The following is a 25,022-nucleotide window of genomic DNA, read 5'->3' on the forward strand; positions in this document are numbered from 1 at the left end:
CTCTCCAGCCCTCTTCTGACACTTTTAATAATAATCTCTCCTTTTACATCATCCAAAGCTTCATTCACTTGCTGAACAAGTATGTAGTGTATGTCAGGGATCTCCCAGAGAAGGAAACAAAGTCCCTGCTCCATGCATCTAACAGTTTAGTGGAGGGACAGTCAGAAGTAAACAAGGACATCCTGTAGAGCTGGAGAGAACAGGAGCTCTGGGAACAACAGAATAAAGTGGTGGGGCTTGTATCAGAGGATGGCAGGACGGTGGGTGGGTCCCATTATAAACAAGTGAACAGCTGGTGTCAGTGAGGTGACACTTTAAGGATCTTGAACTGAGTGAACAAAAACTTCCATGCTGAGCACCTATTAAGCACAAAGGCCCTGAGGCAGGACACTAGACAACTCTCTCTTCCCTCCCTCTTCAAGCTCACATATGCAGCTGAGGGCAACCTTAAACTTCTGATCTTTCTAGCTCCTACCTTCAACTACTGGGATCCGGAGGCATGCACCACCATGCCCAGGTTAATCCTTTTCTTTTTTAGTACGGTAAAAACAAACTGGACATGATAACACATGCTTATAATCCCAGCACTCTGCAGGTGCAGACAGGAGGATCAGGTGTTCAAAGTAATTTCTTAGTTACATATAAAGTTCGAGGCCAGCCTTGACTATATGATACGTTGTCTCAAAAAAAAAAAAAAATCAAACACAACCAGCTGCCCCAACAGCCCCACCTTAATACATTTCATTCAACAATAAAAAGCATTTAAATATGGAAAAATCTTACTAACCGAAAGCATTTTATTATACCTGATTCAGTGACGGGTCAAATTACAGCTCCCAAGAATATAACGTGGGCGCTTCAATGCTCACCTTTCAAAAGGACTCTGCCTATCCTGCCTACTGGCTTGTGAGGAAGGTCAAAATGACACCACTAAAAGTGAAAGTTGCCCGCTTCTGGTTTCACTTCCTACCACAAGGACGTGATTTTTTTTTTTTTTAAAACAAATCAGCTATCACTTCCTGCTTAAAACTCTCCATTAGGGTTCCTGCTGTGCACAGAAAAACTCCAGTCAACTTGGCATCGATTTTCGAGGCCTTGACCGACCTTTACCCCACGTTTGCAAGTAACCCAGCGCCGAAACGGCCTCTCGTCCAGCAGCGCTCTGCCGGTTGTATTCCCAGGTCCGGCTTGCCTGGCGAAGGCCTCCTCCTCCAGCCTTAATCTCTAAGGAGGGAGGGTGGAGGGACAACCCAAGGGACCCAGGGGTGCGTGCGGCTCATCATTTGGACAATGCTCTGCTTGTACCCATGCTCTCAGAGCACCCTGTGAGTGTGATCTTGACACGACACGGCACAGCATTTGCTAAGATGTCCGTAAAGGCCTCGCTGGACCCCGGGGTCCTCACTGCAGAAGGGACCAGGGAAGCAGGTGGGCCCGTGCGTGGCTGGCTCCCGGCGGGGGCTCTGCCCGAAGGCCGCGTTCGGAACCCGGCACAGGGAAGAGCAGGAGTGCCGTGCCGAGCCGGGCCATTACGCCCGCCCGCCCAGTGCGCGCTCAGCACCGCCACGGCGTCCTCCGAGCCCCGGCTTTCCCGGGACCGCGCCACGCCCGCCAGGCCCCGGCCCACCGCACGGGAAGCTGCGCGCCGAGGCGACTGGGCATGCGCGGCCCGTGCGACGCCTGCGCAGACTCCGGGGGAGGGGGTGGCCCGCGGCGAGGCGAGCGCGGCGGAGGGGGCGCTCGCAGCCACGGCGCACGCGCGGGCCCGCGCCGACTCAGCACGCCCGAGGGCGCGAGCCCGCCGCCGCCGCCGGCCGGACCGCTGTGCGCCGGGCGTGCGCGTGGGAGGGGACGCGGCCGCCGTTGCCGGCGCCGCCCGCTGCCGTCCGCCTGCCTCGGCCTCCGCTTCAGCCTCGCGCGCCCAGTCGCCGCCGGGTGAGTGCGGGGCGCGGGCCGCGGCCTCGGGCGTCCCCCGGCGAGCGGGGCGCTCGGCCTGGGGTCGGGGGGACGGAGGGCCGGGCGCGGGCGTGGCGGACACGGCCCCCGGGCGCCCGCGGGAGGATGGAGAGGCCGGCCGTGGCGTCGGGGGACCGCGGCGAGCGGAGCTCACAGGCCGAGGGGTCCGCAGCCGCGGAGGCTCGGGGTGGCCGGCGGAGGGGAAGGGGCAAGGTCGGGGCGCGGCCGGCCGGGCGGGCCCTCCACTGGAGCGGACCGAAAGCCAGAAAAACAAAAGGGAGGAGAGCAGGAGGAGGAGGAGGAGGAGGGAGCCGGCCGGCCGGCGCCGCGTCCCCGAGCTCGCTGAGCGCGAGGCTTCGCGGGCGACCGGCGAGCCGCGCGCGCCGCAGTCATTGTGCTGCCCAAGTTTCCTCCCGCGTCCGCCCGCCCCCGCCCAACTCCCGGGCGCCGGAGCCCCGCCGCCCGCCGCCGCGCTGTTTTGCGGCTCCCGGGTCTCCGAAGTGTGTGTGGGGAGTGGTACTGGGTCTCTTAATTGCAAAATTTTGTAGAGAAATACACCGAGGATAAAGTCCCCCCCCCCCTTTTTCTTTGCAAAGCCATTTCAACAGTGTCTCATTCTTGCACACTTAGCCCGCAGCTGGGTTTTTGGCAGTGAGACTTAAGATAATAGTATTATTGTAGTAATTATGGGAACTGGTTGAAATACGTTCAAGCTGAAGGCAGTGTGAGAGTTTGGGGATTTGTGTTTAAGACTTGACAAGCTGGCGTCTCGACATAGAATGGAAGCATTTTCACGGTTGTGATAACAGTCTGTTACTATTCGAAGTAAAAGGCCAGACCCTCACCCTTTATATGTAATATATTTGTAAGGCGATTACTTGGGGGCAGAGGTGGGAGGTGGTCTTTATAAGATGGTTGAGCACTCTGGCAAGTGGCTCCGTTATGAAAAGCCCTCAAAACCTCGGACAAAGTATGTAGATGAAGTTATTAAAAGATAGAAACGTGGACTGGAGTGATGGTTTAGCGGTTAAGGCTCATGCCTGCGAAGTCTAAGGACCCCGGTTCAATTCTCTAGGTCCCACGGTAAGCCAGATGCTCAAGGTGGCACATGCCTCTGGAGTTAATTTTCAATGGAAACAGACCCTGGCGTGCCCACTCTATCACTCTTTGTCTGAAGTAAAAAATTAAATCTTTTTTTTTTTTTTAATAAAGCTACAAACGTAAATTCGCATTCAATGCATTTTTTGTTGAGGTCCAGTATAGCTAATATATTCATCCAATGATACTGTTGAGTTTGGGGGCTATTAAAGTAGGGAAATTTTTCCTGGGGTTGGACCCAGAACCTTCCTTGCATGCTGGATATGCACTCTGCCACTAAGCCACACCCCCAGCCCAAAGGAAACTTTAAGGAGGCTGCTTGTTCCTGTGCGTTTATGAGTGTAATTGTTTTGTATTTGTGGCTGTCCTCCGTGTGGATGAAACTAGCTGACCCTACCGTCATTCTCTCTGGACACTAGCTTACTAAGTGCTGTAGACACAAAACAGTGTTCTATGTTACATTTTCCTCCAAATGTTTTCTGGTTACCGTCATACAATCCAGCTTACTCATATGGGCACAGACATCTTGTGTGTGAAAGGCACCCTCAGTCCCTTTAGCCTTCAGAGCACTACACATCACGCAGAGGTGGTGTCTTGAGAAGTCCTTGGATGACTCAGAACACTGATGCAAACTCCCTAGAGTTAGTGGGACTGACCCAGTTGCTCTTGAGGCTGGCAGCCCACTGAAGAAGGAAGTGTTCCAGAGAAGGTCCCAGGCTGCGGCAGTGGAGAGTCTGGGAGAACGGAAGTGAGGAGGCAGCAGTGAGGAGCATTTCCACATCTTCGATTGAAGTGGTTTCTACAGAGCTCCAAGGCTGTTTGGAGTTACATAACCCCTCAGTCCTCACTCACAGCCACATTCTTGAGCTCCTTAGATAATTTTTCTCTCCAGGAAGTTGGAGAAGGCTTCAAAATAAGACATTTGTGGGGTATTTGCTACACAAGCCCTGGGTTTGATTCCCAGCACTGTCAAAAATAAATAAAATGGAACCAGGCGTGGTTTTAGTCCCAGCACTCAGGAGGCAGAGGTAGGAGGATTGCCGTGAGTTTGAGGCCACCCTGAGACTCCATAGTGAATTCCAGGTCAGCCTGGGCTAGAGTGAGACCCTACCTCGGAAAACCAAAAAAAAAATAAAATAAAATAAAAAAAAGTTCTCTCTTTAAAAAATAATTGATCCAAAGCCGGGCATGGTGGCTCACGCCTTTAATTCCAGCACTCGGGAGGCAGAGGTAGGAGATTCACCATGAGTTTGAGGCCACCCTGAGACTACATAGTGAATTCCAGGTCAGCTTGAGCTAGAGTGGGATCCTACCTTGGAAACCAAATAATAATAATAATAATAATAGATCCAGCAGAAGAAAGGATTTTATATTACATAATTCTGTGTTGTAATAAGAATTTGACAGTTACCCTTTTTGTTTTTCATCTTTCTTGGGATGTTAATATGAGTTAGGGTCTTTGTTTATATTGTTGAAGTTTTTATGAATAGTTTCTTCCCCTTGTATTTCATGGTGTTTTAATATTGAGAAAATAATTAAAATTGGCCAATAGCTACAAAAGATGTCATTCATAGTGTTGTTATAGTGTGCAAATCTTTAGTTTTGAATCTGACACTTTCAGTTTAGATAAATTTTACCTAGATCATTTCTTGTTTAAGATTTCAGTGACATTAAAATTTTTAGTGTTGTAACATTTGAAGTGATTATTATTATTTTTTTTTTTCTGGAAAAGAATTGGGGAAGGTGCTAGGGTTGTGGTTCAGTGGTAGAGCACTTGCTTAGCATGCGTGTGAATCCCTTGCTTTGAATCCTAGCAGTGCATATAGTCAATCAGAGAATTTTGATTTCAGTATATTTGGCCTTAAGGCTTTAGATTTGTTTGTTTTAAATTTTTTACTGGAGCCGGGCATGGTGGTGCACACCTTTAATCCCAGCACTCTGAAGGCAGAGGTAGGAGGATAGTCTACATGGTGAATTCCATGTTAGCCTGGGCCAGAGCAAGACCCTACCTCAAAAAACAAATTTTATTGGGCTGGAGAGATGGCTTAGTAGTTAAGGCATTTACCTGTGAAGCCAAAAGACCCTAGGTTTGATAAAGAGTTTAATATTTTATTTATTTGTACATGTGTGTATGTATGTATATGGGCATACCAGGGTCTCTTGTTGCTGCCAATGAATGCCAGATTTGTGCCACTTTTTGTGTCTGTCTTTATGTGGGTGGCTGGGGAATTGAACCCAGGCCAGCAGGCTTTGCATGCAAGCAAGCAAGCACCTTTAACCACTAAACAATCTCCCCAGTCTCTTCCTTTTTTATTTTTTTGGTTTTTCGAGGCAGGGTCTCGCTGTAGTCCAGGCTGACCTGGAACTCACTGCGTAGTCTCAGGGTGGCATCAAACTCACAGCAGTCTACCTACCTCTGCCTCCCAAATGCTGGGATTAAAGGTGTGCGCCACTATGCCTGGAAGACTGCCTTTTTTTTTTTTTTCTTTTTTTCTTTTTTTTTGGTGAGGAAAAAGAGGTTTATTTTGGCTTATAGGCTGAAGGGGAAGCTCCATGATGGCAAGGGAAAACGATGGCATGAGCAGAGGCTGGACATCACCCCCTGGCTCACATAAGGTGGATAACAGGAACAGGAGAGTGTGCTAGACACTGACTTGGGAAAACTGGCTATAACACCCATAAGCCCGCCCTCAACAATACACTGCTTCCAGCAGATATGAATTCCCAAATCTCCATCAGCTTGGAACCTAGCCTTCAGAACACTTAAGTTTATGGGGGACACCTGAATCAAACCACCACATTCTTCTCCTGGCCCCCATAAACTGTTATCCATACATGATGTGAAATGCAATGCATTCAGTCCAACTTTAAAAGTCTCCAATTTACCAATCCCAACGATGTTCAAACATCCCCATAGTCCAAGATTTTTTTCTTTCAAATTTTTTTTAGTAACAACTTCCATGATTTTATAAAATGTATTCCATGGTAATACCTTCCCTCCTCCCACTTTCCCCTTTGAAACTCCATTCTCCATCATATCCCCTCCCTATCTCAATCAGTCTCTTTTTTATTTTGATGTCATGATCTTTTCCTCCTATTATGCTGTTTTTGTGTAGGTAGTGTCAGGCACTGTGAGGCCATGAGAGAGAGAAGGTGAGAGGGAGAATGGGTGTCTCAGGCTGGCCTACAACTTGTGATCTTCCTTTTTTATGGCCTATAATCTATAACAATTGTTTCTTTTTAATTTTTGCTGGGTTTTAAGATTGACGTAAAATTCAGAGAAGCCTCTGTAGTTCAGCTTTCAGTTTGAATGTAAGTTTTTGCTAATACTGTTGTATTCTAATCTCCATGCACACTGGTGAGTGGCTTATGGACAGGAGGAGAGTACTGTTCTCTCTCCAGCAGTCTTGTAGCAACCCGAGCATCACGCAAGCTTGGACATGAAGGTGTTTCCTTTTTGCCCTCAGCTAAAGTTAGCTAAAACAGTCTATGTGACACTCACTGATAGGCTTTTATACTTGGTAGAAACCAGCTTTTCAGAAACAAAATGTCTGGATCATAATTTGAATATGATCTGATATGAGGGGAATGTTATTGGGCCACCACTTTCCTGAAGGTCCCAGTGCCTATGTGAGTGTCAGGTAAACCTGGCAGGGGATCTGGTCTGGAAATTAGATGTGCTGTTTATCCTGCATATTCCTGAGTGAGGGTTCAGCTTTGCTCTTCTGTTCCCTGGATAGCCGTTGAGCTGTTCCCATCCTCAGTGTGCAGAGGAAGCCTGGAAGGTGCAGTTACAACAGCTTGCCTGGGTCATTCATCCCAGGCAGGCAGGACTAGTGATGCTGTGGAAGCCCAGGGCTGCTAAATTGGAAAGCAGCAGAATCTCACAGTTTACCCCAGTGCAGAAGTAGGAGGAAACTGGATGCAGTGTAATCTTGCACTTGCAAATGTAGGTGACTGTTTTTTTGTTGGCCCTTTGAGGCTGGCAACTAGATCTGACCTAAGATAATGTATTAAATGCATAAAATTTTAATAATTTGAATCAATTTAGAATTAATGAAGTAAAAAATTTGTGAAGCAGTGATTGCTTATTTGTAAACAAGACATGGTTTAGGAACCTCTAATATCTGAGCTCTTGGGGTGATTTTTCTTGCATCAGTGTTTATGAAGGGGAATACTTTTGTGGGAAGCAAGGAAAAGAAATGTGTATTTCTCCTCAGAGGCTTGAGCCCTTTATAGCAAACCCTGGAATTTTTATTTGTTTATTTATTTATTTATTTATCTTTTTGGAGGTAAGGCTTCCACTCTAGCCCAGGCTGACCTGGAATTCACTATGGAGTCTCAGAGTGGCCTTGAACTCATGGCAATCCTCTTACCTTTGCCTCCTGAGTGTTGGGATTAAAGGTGTGCACCACCACTCTTGGCTTAAACCCTGGAATTTATAATCTAACACATTGCTTCTTTGTAAAGGTTTCTGAAATGATTATACTCATTCTCAACATTCTAGAATTTTCCATCCTGCTTTTAAGACTTGACATAGTCTCTACTCCATTATATGGGGCTACTGAGCCAAAACCAACCTCCAAAGAACCTCAGAAGTCATGTTTGTCGGTTGTCTGCCCAAGGATCTCATTTCTGTCCCACATTAGGTGCTAAACTTGCTCCCATTGCATGGTTTGTGCTCTGCTGTGTGTGTAGGTTGCAGTCTACTTTCCTCTTAGCGAAAGTACTTTGTGTTTTTTTTGTGCCTAACACTTGTCTGTGTTTCACTGTTTAGAGGATTGTGTGTCTTCTGTGAGGGCAGAAACGTGGTTTCATACACTGTTGTGCCCCAGTGTCTTAGCACAGTAGAGCTTGTTGAATAGGTGGTTGAAGCAATCGCAGTGTACTAGTTACTGGAGAACTGTTAATTGGGTCACTCAGATGTCTTGTTAGGTCAGGAAAAAAATATGGCTCTGTCTCTTTTTTTTTCTTAGAGAGGTTTTCTGTTATTACTACACACACACACACACACACACACACACACACATAATTTTTATTGACAACTTCTGTACTTACAGACAACAAACCATGGTCTTTCCCTCTCTTCCCCTCCCTTCCCTCTTCATAACTCTGCTCTCCTGTCATATCCCCTCCCTCTACCATTAGTCTCTCTTTTAATTTGATGTCATCATCTTTTTCTCCTATTATGAGGGTGCTCTGTCTCTTTTTAATTTTGAAAAAAAAAAATTTTTAAGGTGAGATCTTGCTCTAGCCCAGGCTGACCTGGAATTCACCATGTAGTGTCAGGGTGACCTCAGCCTCACAGGGATCCTCCTCCCTCTGACTTCCAAGTGCTGGGATTAAAGGTGTGTACCACCAACCCCGGCAACTTCTAAATAAAAAAAAAAAAAAAATTAGTTGGGCCTGGTGGCGCATGCTTTTAATCCCAGCACTTGGGAGGCAGAGGTAGGTGGATCGCCATGAGTTTGAGGCCACCCTGAGATTACATGGTGAATTCCAGGTCAGCCTGGGCTACAGTGAGACCATACCTCGAAAAGAAAAAAAAAAAAAAAAAAAAAAAAAAAAAAAAAAAAAAAATTTAAAATTTACTTGAGAGAGAGAGAGAAAGAAATATGAATGGGCACAGGGCCTTCAGCCAATGTAAATGAATTCCAGACGCATGTGCCACCTTGCTCATCTGATTAACGTGGGTCCTGCGGAATTGAATTTGGGTCTTTTGACTTTGCAGGCAAACACCTTTACTAAGCCATCTCTCCAGCTCTTGAAAAAAAAAATTTTTTTTTTTTTTCCTGAGGTAGGGTCTCACTCTGGTCCAGGCTGACCTGGAATTAACTCTGTAGTCCCAGGGTGGCCTTGAACTCATGGAGATCCTTCTACCTCTGCATTACAAGTGCTGGGATTAAAGACATGTGCCACTATGCCCAGTAAAAGTTTTTTTAAATAGAAACTGGCTTGGGACCAAGGAGGTGGCTCAGTGGATTAAGCATTTGCCATGCAAGTGTGAGGGCCAGAGTTTGGATCCCCAGTACTCACATAAGTTTTAGGTGGGTGTGGTGGCCACCTGTAATCCCAGCACTTGGGAGGCTCAGACATCCCAGGCAGGCTAGCCAGTTAGAATAGCAGCACAGCAAGCTCTGGTTTCTAGTAAGAGACCCTGCCTCAGTAAAGGGGAGTGCAATGGAAGCTATCCAGTGTCCACCTCTGGCCTACACACACACACACACACCCTGTCCCTTGTACTTACAAACATCTATATACATGTATGCATCCCCCAACCCCAACTGGCTTTATAGGAATTAGTCTTGTGTTCTTAGGACTTACCTCAAGTTTAGAAGACAGTGATTGCCCACAGTGGTACACAATGAGTCTGATTTAAAGGATGCTTGCTGAGGGTGTAGCTTTGTGGTGTGTACAAGGCCCTGGCTCAATCCTCAGCGCTGCAAAAATGAAATGAAATGGAAAAATACATAGGGCATGTGATTACTGGTCCAGAAACTCTGGTGTAGCCAGTGCTCCTCAGCTGAGTTTATTAACTTTTACAAGAGCTTAACATGCCCTAAAGCCATGTGAAAGAGGAGCCACCTTCCTTGTACTAAGCACCAGTTATTCACCACACCTGTGTGTCTGTGACCTTGCCATCTTTCGCTGCCTTGCTGCTGCTGTTTAGGTGCAACATTTGCAGGTGACAGGTGATGGGACATTCTCAGGTAAGGGAATGATTGTCTGGGTACAGAATCTGTTCCTGAGGTTTTTTTTTCATTTGCTCTTTCGCAGTGAACTTCCTAGGACTTCTTGCCCTACAGTACAGAGGAAACTCAAGCACTCATATTTCAGATAATTCAAGGACTTTTGACTGGTTCTTACAGTAGTGACAGAAAGGCTGGTAAGAGACTCAGAAAAATGCTTGCCTTGCAGGCATGAAGATGTGAGTATACAGCATCCACGTCAGCGCTGGGCATGGTAGTGCAGGCCCTTAATCCCAGCACTGAGGAAGCATAGACTGGAGCTCCCTGGAGCTTGCTGACCATCTAGGCCAGTCAGAGACCCTGTCTTAAAAGGAAGGGGACCCCTTACCTGAGGATAACATCTGAGGTTCTCTTCTGACCTCCACACACATGTGCACTTTGCACATGCATCTGCCAATACACCCATGCATAGGTACACATTCACACACACGACATACAACATACAACACACATGCAAAAAAGAAGAGTAATGACAGTACCAAAGTATTGCCTTCACCTGGCATCTCGTCAGGTCTCTCCTGTGTCCTGTATCGGGCTCTGGTGGTAGGGCTCTGTGAGCTGTTTGAGCTTGCTGTGGGAATTGTGACTTATGTGAGCTGTGAGCCTATGTTTTAGAGAGGTTTCAATGCAGTCGTGATTTGTGTGTGCACGTTTACCCTCCTCTAAAGGAGTTCTAGTTTTTTTTTTCTTATTTTTATTTTTTATTTTTTACAATCTGGGAGCTCTTCACTTCACATCTACTTTTTCTTTAAGAAATTTTGCATGTTTTATGCTGAGGTCACATAGTTCTTTAGAGTCTTGGTTTGAAATTTAAATGAATAATTTTGTGTCGCAAGTGTTTTGTATGGCTGCTAGGCATGTGATGTTTTCAAGTAGTATGTGTACATGCTGGTGCTTACAGCACAGTTAAGTGGTGGTTTTGTTTTGCTGCTGAAGAGTTGGATGCCATGTACTAGAGGCAGGGTGGTTGCCAAGTCTTGGGGTGACTAATGAAGCAGCCTTGTGTGAATTGATTTCAGTTCTAGGATTAAATATGTTTATTTAATTCATCTTCCCTTCCTCCTCCTCCCCTCTGCCATTCCCCCATCCTTTCCCTTCTGCCCTCCCTCTTCCCCCTTTCCCAGTGTTAAGATTACAGGTACACCTGGTTTAATACATTTTCTTTTGTCATTTGCCCTTCCCATTTTTTAGGCGAAAGGCTTAATAAAAGAGAATATGCTAAGATGAAAATTGATGACTTGACTTTTATCTGTATGTCTTACACAGAATGAGATATGTCTGTGTACCAAGAATGTCTAAGCTTAATAGCAGGGATTCTCTTATCCTTTAGGTACCTTTGAGGAAAGAGTTTCTAAATGACCATCTGTCTGGAGGGAGTCAAAGATGGGATCAGACAGAAAGACTAGAAGACCTTGCAGGGCTTTGCTGTAGGGTGTTTTTAGAATATCAAGATTGTTAGGCTGGGCGTGGTGGTGCATGCCTTTAATCCCAGCCTTTGGGAAGCAGAGGTAGGACAATCACCATGAGTTTGAGGCCACCCTGAGACTACATAGTGAATTCCAGGTCAGCCTGGAGTAGAGTGAGACCCTATCTCAAAAAAAAAAAAAAAAAAAATTGTTGCAGAGAAACACAAGCAGATGAAATTGTGATGTAATCAATCCCAAATTCAAACAATGGGAGGAATGAGATGCTTTTTCTTTCCTCCATCAACTTTCAGCTTTGTAGCTCAGTGACAGCACAAAGAAGCATAAAAGAGATACACAAAAAATGCCAGCTGGAGCAACTTTTTTTCCCCCTAAATCGTTCCAGTTGTATCATATTTATAATTTATAGTCATTTATAGATGCTGGCCCCTGTGAACATGTTTCTTAGAGAGCTTTTCAGTAAATGTTAGTAAGCAGCTCTGTGCTCTAGCTAAGAAGCTTCCCTTTGGGTTGGAGACATGGCTTAGCAATTAAGGCACTTACCTACAATGACAAGGACCCAGCTTCTACTACCCAGGGCCCACGTAAGCCAGATGCACAAGATAGGGCATGTGTCTGGAGTTTGTTTCCAGAGGTTAGAGGACCTGGCGTGACAATTGTCTCTCTCTCTCTCTCTGTTATTTTTGTTTTTTTTTTTTTTTTTGAGGTAGGGTCTCACTCTAGCCCAGGCTGACCTGGAATTCACTATGGGGTCTCAGGGTGGCCTTGAACTCATGGCAGTCCTCCTACCTCTGCCTCTCAAGTACTGGGATTAAAGGTGTGTGCCACCACGCCCAGCTTGTCTCTCTTTCTTTAATAAATTGATTTAAAAAACAAAAAAGAAGCTTACCTTTCCTCTTTGGCCATTTTCTGGTCTGTCCTTCCCTGTTCCTAGTCTCCCCATCCAGGATGATGGTTTCTGGAGTGTTACTGCCTTCTGCCTTTACATAGCCTTTCTCTGATACTATTGAGGCTACATATCTCTTTTTGCATTGATTGGCCATTTGGATTTACTCTCAAAGTACTATATTTTTAAATTTTATCTTGTTTTTTTTTGGGGGGGAGGGGTTTCGAGGTAGGGTCTCACTGAAGCTTAGGCTGTTCTAGAATTCACTAGTCTCAGGGTGGCTTGAACTCTTGGAGATCCTCCTACTTCTGCCTCCCAAGTGCTGGGATTAAAGGCGTGTACCACCATGCCCGGCTCCAATTGGATCTTTTTTCTTCATTGATTTGCAGCTTCCTTTCTGTGATCAGATTCAAGACCTTTGTTGGTTCTGTAATTTGTCAGTCCTTGCAGTTTGAGTCTTCCTAGTGATTTTGAAGTTGTGTTTACTTTAGTCTAGTTTCTCAACCTTGTCTTTTAGAGTTGTTGTATTATGTGTTTTTCCCTCCTTGAAGTCATAAATGAATCCTTTTACTTTCCAAATGATGATAAGATTTTCATCTCTAACTTAGTGATCATTTGAAATTGGTTTTGTTGCTGTGTAGTGTAAGGTACCTAGTTAATTTGCCTCCTTCCCTCCTTGCACTGAGCTGTATCCCTGGCCCTGTTTTATTTCTCATCCAGTTGCCCAAGTTGGTCTCAAACTCTTCTCCTGCCTTAGTCTCTTGAATGCTCATCCACCCATCCATCTTTCCTCCCTCCCTCCTACCTTATTCCCTCCTCCCCCCTCCTTCCCTCCTTCCATATGTGTGTGTGTGTGTTGTGACAAGTTCTCACTATGCAGTGCGGACTGGCCTTGCAAGTCATGGATGAGTCTCCTACTTCTTCCGGTGCCAGGATGACAAGTATAATCTACAAATGTTCTTCTGTTTTTTTCTTCCCTCTTGTAGAAGTTCGTTGTAGAATATTTATTTGAGAGTTGGAAAGAGAATGAGTGTGGGTATGCCAGGGTCTATTGCCACTGCAGAAGAACTCGAGATGCATGTGCCACTTTGTGTTACCTGGATACCTGGGTTGCAGGTTTTTCAAGCAAGAGCCTTTAGCCACTGAATCATCTCCCAGCCCTTGTAGAAGTTTTTTTATTTTTTTAAAAAAATACTTTTATTTATTTGAGAGAGGGAAAGAGACAGAGAATGGGTGTGCCAGGTCTTCCAACCACTGCAAACAAGCTCCAGATGCATGTCACCTTGTGCATCTGGCTTGCGTGGATCTCGGGGAATTGAACTGAGGTCCTTCAGCTTTGCAGGCAAGCACCTTAATTGCTAAGCTAGAATTTTTTTTTTTTTTTTTTTTTTTGTCTATTCTTATCTATTTGAGAGCGACAGACAGAGAGAAACAGGCAGAGAGAAAGAGAGAATGGACGCTCCAGGGCTTCCAGCCACTGCAAAAGAACTCCAGATGCGTGCGCCCCCTTGTGAATCTGGCTAACGTGGGTCCTGGGGAATCCAGCCTTGAACCGGGGTCCTTAGGCTTCACAGGCAAGCACTTAACTGCTAAGCCATCTCTCCAGCCCAGAGCTAGAAATTTTGATAGCTTTTAGATTTTGCATTTAGGTCCAATTCATTTAGAGTTAATTTTTGTTTATGATGTAAGCTGTGGACCCAAAATATTTTTAGGGCACTTTGAGGCCTTAGAATGAAGATAGCATTCTCCAGAGAACCTTTGCTTTGACCAATCTAAGATTACTTTAAACCAAATTCAATGCTGGAGAATTTTTAGGCCACATGGAGCTGTAATTGTCGAGGAAGGGTTTATTCTGAGATGTATAAGCTATGGATGTCCTGCTTATTGCTGTAGTTTCTACTTACGGTGGCCTTCCCATATCAGTGGGTCCCAGAATTGCTGAAACAATTGACTGTAGATTCACAATATTTATGAAATGACATTGCATTTGCATTTCGCATGTACAGACTTTATGCCTTTTATGAAGCATTTAATAAGGCCAACCACTATACCATCATGTGGTATGATCCAGACCATGTAAAGTTAATTATTAGGTGTAAATGTAAATGTTGTGGGGTTGGAAAGATGGCTCAGAAGTTAAAGGCACTTGGTTGCAAAGCCTGTGGCCCAGGTTCAATTCCTAAGCCACCCATGTAACCCAGATGCAAAAAGTGGTGCAATCATCTGGCAGTCATTTGTAGTGGTGAGAGGTACTGGTGTGCCTGTAAAGAATTATAAAGAAGTAATTATTTACATTAAAAGTTTGTCAGCTTTCAAAGTACTCAGTAGTCCTTGCATCTTGGTTCAGTTTGTAAAACTGTAACTCAAAGGGAGTGGATGTTTCCATTCATTCACAACCTTATGCCAAAGAAAATAAGAGTCCCAGCTCTTTGTCTCTCTCCTGGGAGGCTGGGACAGAGAAAGCCAAGTTGGGCCTTTGGTGGTGCCAGAGCTGGCCACTATGGGTCATGAAGCCTGCCTTGCATGGGATATATATGCTGGTCTTACACACTGAATCAGAGAAGCAGGTTTATGGGGCCTCTGCAAGGGATTGGAGGACTTAAAGACAGTGTGACTTGTTTACTTTAAAGGAATGCCCACATATTCATTTCCTTAGTCTTGCTGCTCTAGAGCCCTGGCATAGACCTTTAGGCTTCCACAGTTAGGATGATGGGAGATTACATTTTGTTCCAAAGGGTCTAAAAAATATGTAAATAAGAATGATGCGGCTTTTCTGCAAATGGCTGTTTTTAAATTTTATTTAAAATTTCTTGAAATTTTTTAGGCATGTTCAAAGCAGAATATTGTGGAGTTAGGGATGTAGTTCAATTGAAAGAGTGCTTGTGTAGCATTCATGAAGTCATGGAGTTGATTCGCAGCACCACATAAAGTAGGTGTGGTGGTGCATACCTGTAATCCTAGCGCAGGTGTGAGGCCATCCTGGGCTACTTGAGACCCTCTATCAAAAACAATAACGCTTCAAAACAAACACCGCCTGTAAAGCTCTAGGCAACCAAAAAAGCACTCCAAAATGTTGTAATGCACTCCTTGTGGATTCATCACTGTCAAACATTGTCACTACTTAACACTGCTAACTCTTTGTAGAGATTCCTGTTGGTACTTAGGAAGGGATATACTTTGGGCGCTTGTCTGCTCATATTTTGTCACTGGACAGATATTAGGGTACTTGGATTCATGACGTTTCTTTTTCTTTTCTTTTTTGTTGTTTTGTTTTTTGAGGTAGAGTCTCTTAATTCAGGCTGACCTGGAATTCACTATGTGGTCTCAGGGTGTCCTTGAATTTATGACAATCCTCCTACCTCTGCCTCCCAAGTGCTGAAATTAAAGGTGTGCACCACCACGCCCAGCTCATGTTTCTTTTTTTTTTTAAGTTTAAATTTATTTTTTTTTATTTGAGAGGTGGGGGGAGAGAGAGACAGAGGGGGGAGGAGAGAGAGAGATTGGGGGGGGGAGAGAGAAAGGGAAGGAGAGAGAGAGAATAAAAATGAATGGGTATATGCCAGGGCATCCAGCCACTGCAAACCAATTCCAGATGCATGTACCACCTGTGTATCTGGCTTATGTGGGTTCTGGGGAATCCAACCTGGGTCCTTTGGCTTTGCAGGCAAGCACCTTAATCTCTAAGCCATCTCTCCAGCACTTAAAATTTTTTTATTAAGTTTAAAAAATATTTTATTTTTACTTATTTGTTTATTTGACAGAGAAAGAGGGAGAGAATAGGCATTCCAGGGCCCAGCCACTGCAAATGAACTCCAGACGTGTGTGCCCCCTTGTGCATCTGGCTAATGTGGGTTCTGCATAATTGAACCTGTGTCCTTAGCAGCCTGAGAAGTTTCTTCAGAGACTCAGGTGAAGCCAGAAATCTTTTTATTTGCAAGAAAGAGAAAGAAAGGGCTTGCCAGGGTTGCAAACAAACTCCAGATACATGTGCCACTTTGTGTTTCTGGCTTTACGTGGGTACTGGGAAATTGAACTCCAGCTGCAGGCTTTGCAAGCATTGAGCCATATCCCCACCCTGAAGCCACAACTCACCACAGTAAGGAATTTTAGGATGAGTCATGAAGTAAAATTGGAATTTATTAAGAAAAAGTTTTGTTTTTACTTTTTTGTAAAAAAACTTTTATTTTTTTATTTGAGAGACAGAGAAAGAGGTAGAGAAGGGGGGAGGCAGAGAATGGGTGCACCAGGACCAATTCAAACAAACTCCAGATGCATGTGCCCCTTGTGCTTCTGGCTTGCGTGGGTCCTGGGGAATTGAACTGGGGTCCTTTGGCTTTGCAGGCAAATGCCTTAACTGCTGAGCCATCTCTTCAGCCCCTCCTTTTTTTTTTTTTCTTTCCTCAGGGTGGGTCTCACCCTAGCCCAGGCTGACCTGGAATTCACTATGTAGTCTGAGTATGGCCTCAAAATCACTGTGATCCTCGTATCCCTGCCTCCCAAGTGTTGGAACTAAAGGCATGTGCCACCACACTAGGCTTGGGCAGTCCTTTCTTTAAAAATATTTTTATTGGGACTGGACAGACGGCTTAGCCCTTAAGGCATTTGCCTGCAAAGCCAAAGGACCCAGGTTCAACTCCCCAGGACCCATGTAAGCCAAGTGTACAAGAGGGATGCATGCATCTGGAGTTTGTTTGCAGTGGCTGGAGCCCCTGAGTGCCCATTCTGTATCTGCCTCTTTTTCTTTCCTATTTCTTAAATAAACAAAAATAAAAATATTAAAAATATATTTTATTTGTAAGTAGAGAGAGACACAGAGAGAATGGGCATGCCAGGGCCTCTAGCCACTGCAAACAACTCCAGATGCATGTACCCCTTTGTCCATTTGACTTTACATTTGTACTGAGAAATTAAATGTGGGTCGTTAGATTTTGAAAGCAAGTGCCTTAACTGCTTAGCCATCTCTCCAGCCCCTTAGGCAATCTTTAATTCAACTTTTTTTTTTGTCTTTCTCAGACTGGGTCTCATGTAGCCTAGGCTGGCCTTGGGCTTGTTCTTATAGCTGCTGTTGACTGGCCTCCTGTGTGCTGGGATGACAGACCTGTGTGCACCATCGTGCTCAGCTTCACATACTCAGTCTTTACAGCAGTTTTTGGAATTCGGAGCAGACAGAGACATGGTCTCTCTCACTACAGCCTAGTGTTGTAATGCAGAAAGATGCTTGTAAAGGAACAAGCTAGTGTGAGCAGTCCGACTTCATTCCTGGATGCTGAAATTTAAATGTATAATTTTCACATGCCAGGAAACTCTGTTTTGGTTATTTCTTTTACTGTATGAAATCTAATAACTGTCTTCATTCATGGGTTATATGAAACCAAGTAGGACTGGCTTGGCCTGCAGGTGGTGATTTGCTGCTCTGGAGTAGAGGGCAGTGACAGGGTACCTGTGCACCCCCTGTGCACATGGGACCATTCCTGTTACACTTACAACCTTTCCTTCTGCTTCCCTGTGCCTCTTAGCTCCTCATTCTTGAAGCTCTTTTTTCCATCACTGTCATTTCCTTACTTGAGTTTCTAGATTCTCACTTAACTATGGTATAAATTCTAGGAGGGAAAAATGTGTCTGTTCATGGTTGTGTATGTCACTATCATTTAAAATAGCATTTAGGGCTGGAGATATAGCTCAGTAGTAGAGTTCTGGGTTTGATATCCAGCACCAGAGCCTCCCTACTTCCCCCCAAAAAGCATAACCATTGAGACTAGTTTTGCACCGTTTTTCTTTCTTTCTTTCTTTTTTGAGATAGGATGTCACTGTAGCCCAGGCTGACCTGGAATTCAGAACGTCATCTTAGGCTGGCCTTGAACTCACTGTGATCCTCTTATCTCTGCCTCCTGAGTGCTGGGATTAAAGGCGTGTGCCACAACACCTGGCTTTTGTCTGTTTTTATATTAGGGGATTCATACCTTAGATTTCTTTTTCTTTTAAAAACTTACTTATTTTGTTGCATTGTTTTTCTCTAAGCCTCAGATTCCTCGCCTCTAAAATGAAGAGTTAGCCAGGTATGGTAGTGCATGCCTTTAATCCCAGCACTCGAGGAGACAGAGGTAGGAGGATTGCCATGAGTTCAAGGCCAGCCTGGGCCAGAGTGAGACCCTACCTTGAAAAACCAAAAAATAAAAAAAAAATAAATTAAAAAAAAACAACATACTTATTTGAGAGGGAGAGGGGTGTGTGTGTGTGTATGTATGTATGTATGTATGCATGTATTTACACAAGAGAGAATGAGAATGAGCACAAGCACCAGGGCCGCTTGCCATTGCAAATGAGCTCCAGACACATGTGCCGCCTTCCGCGCCTGACTTTATGTGGGTACTGGGGAATTGAACACGTTAGGCTTTACATGGCAGGCTTCACAAGCAAGTGCCTTTTACTACTGAGCCATCTCCCCAGCCCCATGGGGTGCTGTATGCTAGTGCACATTCATTTCCTTGCTGTGTTCTCTTGTTCACTGTTGATGGGCATTTGCCTTGTTAGCATTCTGATGGTTTTGTTGCAGGAATGTGGCATTGTTGTGTACATGTATAAACACCCTGTTGCCTGTGAGTGTGGGCCTGTCTTGTCTTTGCTTGACTACTTACTGCCAAATTGCTTTTTAGGTGGTTGTATTGCTTTATGTCCCTACTATAGAATGACTCTTGGCTGCTTCACCTCTTGGTTGAGGAGTCTTGGTTTGTTCTGCCAGTATTGTATTTTATCTGACTTGTTTTGTTATTCCATTCTGGTGGGTGTGTTCTATTTTATTTCTCTTGTAATTAATGATGTTGAGCCTCTTTTAATGCATTGGACATAACTATTGTGCTTTTCTTACTGATTTGTAGCTGTTGGTGGGTTATACTCTTCATTTTGTTAATGGTTTGTTTTCTTTACCTTTGTGGTATCTTGGAACCAGAGTCCTTCTTGGCTTTCCTCCTCTTCCTTTATGGCTGGTAGCCAGGTATAACTTTGAACTTTGGATCCTCCTGCCTCTACATCCCACATTAGCCTGTGTTTTTAATTTTTGCATGTTTCAGTAAAAGGTTTTTCTTTTTTTTTCTCAATTTTTATTAACATTTTCCATGATTATAAGAAGTATCCCATGGTAATACCCTCCCCCACCCACTTTCCCCTTTGAAATTCCATTCTCCATCATATCCCCTCCCCATCTCAACCAGTCTCTCTTTTATTTTGATGTCATATCTTTTCCTCCTCTTATGATGGTCTTGTGTAGGTAGTGTCAGGCACTGTGAGGTCATGGATATCCAGGCCATTTTATGTCTGGAGGGAGCACCTTGTACGGAGTCCTACCCTTCCTTCGGCTCTTACATTCTTTCTGCCACCTTTTCCGCATTAGACCCTGAGCCTTGGAAGGTGTGATTGAGATGTTACTCAGTACTCCAGTCACTTCTTTCCAGCACTATGATACCTTCTGAGTCATCCCAAAGTCACTGCCAACTGAAAAGAGAAGATTCTCTACCCAAAGTGAGAGTAGCATTAATATAAGGATATAAATATTAAGAGAAGTGCTTACTGGGCAGTTTGATAAGCATACTATATACATTTTTCCAGACATCAGCAGACGTTACACCCCTAGGGCTCATGACTACCCCTGTTTTAAGTTTTCAGTATCAGGGATGTGTTTCCCCCCATGGAGTGGGCCTCTAGTCCAATTAGAGGGCAGTTGGTTTCCACCATCACAGACGTGCCACTGTTGCACCTGTTGGCTCATTTGGGCTGGCTGGCCGATTATAAGGCTTGCAGTGTTCACTGTTGAGTATCTTCACTGGTGGTATCTCTTTCTCCCATTGAACTACATGTAGAATGGATTCTTCCAGCTTTCTGTCAGCAAGATTTTTCTTTACTCAAAGGCTAAGTGGGTTTTTTGTTTCTTTTTCCTTCTAACAAGGGCTAAGTTGTTATGTGAACGAGTCTCGAGATTTAGTTCATATAGTGTTACTCTATAAATATGTGCACTATTTAGACATTTTCTAATCTTACTAGACATTTTTTAATCTTACTAAGATTCCTTTGCCACGGTCTCTTTTAATGTGCTGGCTAAATTCTACACAGATAACTTTTTTCAGTGTAACTTAGGACTTCTAACATTGGATTGTAGTCAGAAAATGTGTTATGTATGGTAGCAATTCTTTGAAATTGTTACTTAAATAGACTCATACTGTGCTTAAATTTGGCTGAGATCTTTGCTGTGACACAGAAACTTTTGGACACTTGAATGTACTCAACTTTTTTTTTAAAATTCAAGATTTTATTGTCATTTTTATTTACTTATGTGTTTGTGTGTGTGTGTGTGTGTGTGTGTGAGAGGGGCGGGGCACGCCAGGGTTCTAGCCACTGCAAACGAACTCAAGATGCATATGCCACCATGTGCATTTGGCTTATGTGGGAACTGGGTCCTTGGCTGCACAAGCATGCACCTTAACTGATAAGCCATCTCTCCAGCCCCGTACTCAGCTCTTAAATGCCAGCTATGCATGGTTTTTCTCTTGCTTGAGATAACAGATTAGGATCATCAGTTATTATTTATTTAATTTTCAAAAATTATTTTACAGCTTTATTTAATGAATAATTTTCTTGCAGAAAACATAAGGTTTTTGTCAATTAAGTAAGAACACATTGCATACAGATGACCTTGTGAAACAGAGATTGCTTTATATGCCCATATTCATGAACAGGTCTAAAACTAGTCATATCTGTTGCTTTTTTAAAAAGAAAATTTATTTCAAGGTAGGGTCTTACTTTAGCTCAGGCTAACCTGGATTTCATTATGTAGTCTCAGGCTGGTCTTGAACTCATCGCAGCAATCCTCCTACTTCTGCCTCCTGAGTGCTGGGATTAAAGGCATGTGCTACCATGTGTGATTATTTGTAAAAATATTTTCATTTATTTATTTGCAAGCAGAGAGAGACAGAACACAAAGCAAGAGTGCCAGGGCCTTTTGCCACTGCTAACAAACTTCAGATGTATGTGCCAATTTGTGCATTTGGCTTTTTGTGGGTATTGGGGAATCAGACCCAGGCTGTTAGGCTTTGCAAGCTTTAACTGCTGAGCAATCTCTCCAACTCCATTATTGGTCATTTTTTTTTTTTTTTTTCCGAGGTAGGCTCTCACTGTAACCCAGGCTGACCTGGAATTCACTCTGTATTCCCAGGGTGGCCTTGAAGTCACAGCAATTCTCCTGCCTCTGCCTCCCGAGTGCTGGGATTAAAGGCGTGCACCACCACACCTGGCTGCTGTTCATTTTTTATGGGTGGATCTCCCATTTTATAAACTCATTTACTCATGGGACAAAGTTTATATATATCCTGATTTCAGAAGGACAGAATTTTCCCACAGTCCATCACATGACATCCACTTGCAGCTGCCAGGTGTTTTAACAGGAACTCTTCTACTGCTGAGTTTAATACACAGAACACATAATGCACACAGGATGATCCCAGTCTTGCCAAACTATAATTTCTCACTCTTCTTCCAAACAACATTTTCTATTTCTTGTCTCTTGACCATGCCCATCCCCTGCTTCAGTTGTTCTCATATGGATCCCCATAGAAGCTTGGGTAGCATTTCAGGAGCCAGAGAAAGGCCCACATAGTACATGTAAATGTCTTGGTTTTATGACTCAGCACATATACATTTAGTGTATAACAGATCTATATTATTTATAGAAACATGGCTATTCTGCTAGCCAGTAAGTTAAGTGTTAGGAATCATCATTCACTGGCTGACTGTCCTTGCCACAGGACTGCAGTTGTTCATCCTGTGGGAACTCAGCCTTTATTTCCTAAATAACATCTGGATCATCCCTCTCCTGATTTTTCTCAGAAAGTTCATCCACAATGTTCTCCCTTTTGGTGAGCTCCTTGTCATCCACTTTGTTCAGGTCTTCCTCTGCATCAGTGGTTTCCCATTGAATTTGTTCCATTGTTTCTGTCAAGCTCTGCCCTGCAAGTAACCTTGTAGAAGTCTGAACAGCTTCTCTAGCTGCTTCAGGGACACCTGTTCCAGGTAACTCTTGTGTCATGGGTTATCCTTATTTATTTATTTATTTTAAAAATTTTTATTTATTTGAGAGCGATGGAGAGAGAAAGAGGCAGAGACAGAGAGAGGGATTGGGAGAGGGAGAGAGAGAAGGGGCGTGCCAGGGCCTCCAGCCACTGCAAACGAACTCCAGACACGTGTGCCCCCTTGTGCATCTGGTTAACGTGGGTCCTGGAGAATCGAGCCTCGAACCGGGGTCCTTAGGCTTCACAGGCAAGCCCTTAATCACTAAGCCATCTCTCCAGCCCCCCCTTTTTTTGTGGTAGGATCTTGATCTAGCCCAGGCTGACCTGGAATTCACTATGTAGTCTTAGGGTGGCCTCGAACTCACAGCTATCCTCCTACCTCTGCCTCCTGAGTGCTGGGATTAAAGGCATGCGCCACCCTGCCTGGCTTGGATTATTCTTTAATTGTTGAGCAGCTCTGGTGCACTCTGAAAACTTTGAAAATCTTCTTACTGTCATGATGTGCTGGCAACTCTGTGTTGTAGATTCATTCTCATAAATTAATAGCTAAAGGGCCTGAAGAAATGGTTTAGTGTTTAAGGCACTTGCCTGTGAAGCCAAAGGACCCAGGTTCAATTCCCCAGAACCCATGTAAGCTAGATGCATAAGGGGGCGCATGCATCCGGAGTTAGTTTGCAGCGGCTGGAGGCCCAGGCTTGCCTATTCTCATTCTCTCTCTGCCTGTTTCTCTCTCTCAAATAAAGAAAAATAAAAAAATAGCTGGAGGCTGGAATTTAAGTCCACATTTCTTTTTATTTTATTTTATGTTTTTGGTTTTTTGAGGTAGGGTTTCATTCTAGCCCAGGCTGTCCTGGAATTCACTATGTAGTCTCAGGGAGGCCTTGAACTCATGGTGATCCTCCTACCTCTGCCTCCCAAGTGCCAGGATTAAAGGTGTGTGCCACCATGCCTGGCTAATTCCACATTTCATCATTGTCACATATACTTCAGGGTAAATCAGAGGATATCTGACAAAAATGTGATAGTTGCATAGCAATTTCTCGTAATACCTTATAGGAAAGAACATCTGCTGCAGCATAACATTTTAGCTGCAGGGAGAGGGGGTTGTTTGCACTCTGCTGCACTCTATAGACAAGTACTTGAGTTGTCTTATGAGGCCAGGCAGAGCCTGGCACTGTGGAAAAGGCAACAGCTATACCCCACTGGTGTGACCATGAAGTGAGTTCTTTGGCAGTAAGCCCAAGCTGACAAACACCTAGCAGCTGAGGAGGAGGCCTGAGTTCGCCAAGTGTGCCCCTGAAGCAGTGCGTGCGGTCTGGAGCCAGCCTTTTTTTTTTTTTTTTTTCTTGGTTAGGGTCTCACTCTATTCCAGGCTGGCCTGGAACTCACTCTGTGTTCTCAGGCTTGCTTCAAACTCACAGTGATCTTCCTACCTCGGCCTCCTGAGTGCTTGCATTAAGGGATGTACCCCACCATACTTGGCTCAGGTTTTTTAAATTTAATTAATTAAATTAATTAATTAATTTTTTTTTTTTTTGAGTTTCTTACATCTCTTTCTATGCCTCTGGAAATACATGTACTGTTTCCTGGCTGCAGTTGAGGTGCTAATACGCATTACCAGCTTTTGGACTCTGTTCTGCTTACACTGAAGCTTAGACAGCCATTCTTTCCAATGGCGTTGCTGACATATGAGGGTCATGCTGTGACTGCAGCTGCCTTTCTTTCAGTGGCATTAGTTAATTAAGATGTTTAATTTTTGTTGCTTTCTTAGGAACTCTTTTTCTGAGAAGGAAAGGAGGGAGGAAGGGAACGAAGGAAGGAAATGTTTAGTTCATGGGTTTTCCAGGATCTTTTTACTAGTGGTATTTTGGATATCTACTTTATACTTTAATCCAACCCTTGTCAAGAAGTAGCATTACTACAAAGTTTCAGTTAATAAGTCAGAAGAAATAAGCATATTTATTTACTAGCAGAAGCTTTTTAAAATTTTTTTTACTTTTGGTTTTTCTAGGTAGGGTCTCATTCTAGCCCAGGCTGACCTGAATGACCTGGTATTCAGTATGTAGTCTCAGGGTGGCCTCATACTCACGGTGATCCTCCTACCTCTGCCTCTGCCCTCTGCCTCTTAAGTGCTTAGATGGGCTCGTACTCTGTCTGTAGGTCAGGCTTGCCTGGAATTTTATGTAGCTGAGGCTGGCCTTGAATCCCTGATCTTCCTTTCTCTGCCACCCAAGTGCTAGGATTACATATATGTACCACTAGGCCCAAATAGAAAGTTATTTCTAAGAAATTATATGGGAATTTGGGTTTCTGTGAGGGTGATGGTGCTTGTCTCAGCTCTTGGTTGGGGTATAACTCAGGAGTTAGGGTGCTGGACCTTCATGGCCACACAGAATTTCCACTGAGTGAATGAAATGCACAGGCCACAGAGAGTAAAGTTTAGAAAGAGTTTGTTGTAGAGCTTGTGGTGCTTTTTAGAAGGAAAGAAGGCAGAGCTTCTGTCTGCTTGTTGATATAAAGGGGTTCCTGGGAATGTGAAAACCTGCCTGATGACCCTTACTGGAGTCTTTTTTTTTTTTTTCAAATTTTTTTGTTTATTTTTATTTATTTATTTAAAAGTGACAGAGAAAGAAAGAGGCAGATATATATAGAGAGAGAATGGGCACGCCAGGGCCTCTAGCCACTGCAAATGAACTCCAGATGCATGTGCCCCCTTGTGCATCTTGCTAACGTGGGTCCTGGTTAATCGAGCCTCAAACCAGGGTCCTTAGGCTTCACAGGCAAGTGCTTAACCACTAAGCCATCTCTCCAGTCCCTGACTGGAGTCTTTTATGAGAATTTCCTGGATGGGGGT

General features: G+C 44.2%; 1 protein-coding gene and 1 pseudogene across 9 annotated transcripts in view; one reads left to right on the forward strand and one right to left on the reverse strand.

Annotated features, from left to right (window-relative positions):
* Positions 1–1,888: 1,888 nt before the first annotated feature.
* Positions 1,889–25,022, forward strand: part of Ptk2 (protein tyrosine kinase 2) — a 296,868-nt gene continuing 273,734 nt past the window's right edge. For 7 of the 9 annotated variants that reach the window (XM_045143858.1, XM_045143860.1, XM_045143863.1 and 4 more), the window contains exon 1: positions 1,890–1,935. The gene's annotated coding sequence lies outside the window, so the exon portion shown is untranslated. Of the gene's footprint in view, positions 1,936–25,022 lie in introns of all 9 variants that reach the window. The other 2 variants (XM_045143862.1, XM_045143867.1) reach the window with 2 other exon arrangements.
* Positions 21,865–23,867, reverse strand: LOC123458715 (annotated as a pseudogene).

This window comes from Jaculus jaculus, chromosome 2, assembly GCF_020740685.1.
Source record: "Jaculus jaculus isolate mJacJac1 chromosome 2, mJacJac1.mat.Y.cur, whole genome shotgun sequence".
In the NCBI taxonomy this organism is placed as follows: Eukaryota; Metazoa; Chordata; class Mammalia; order Rodentia; family Dipodidae; genus Jaculus; species Jaculus jaculus.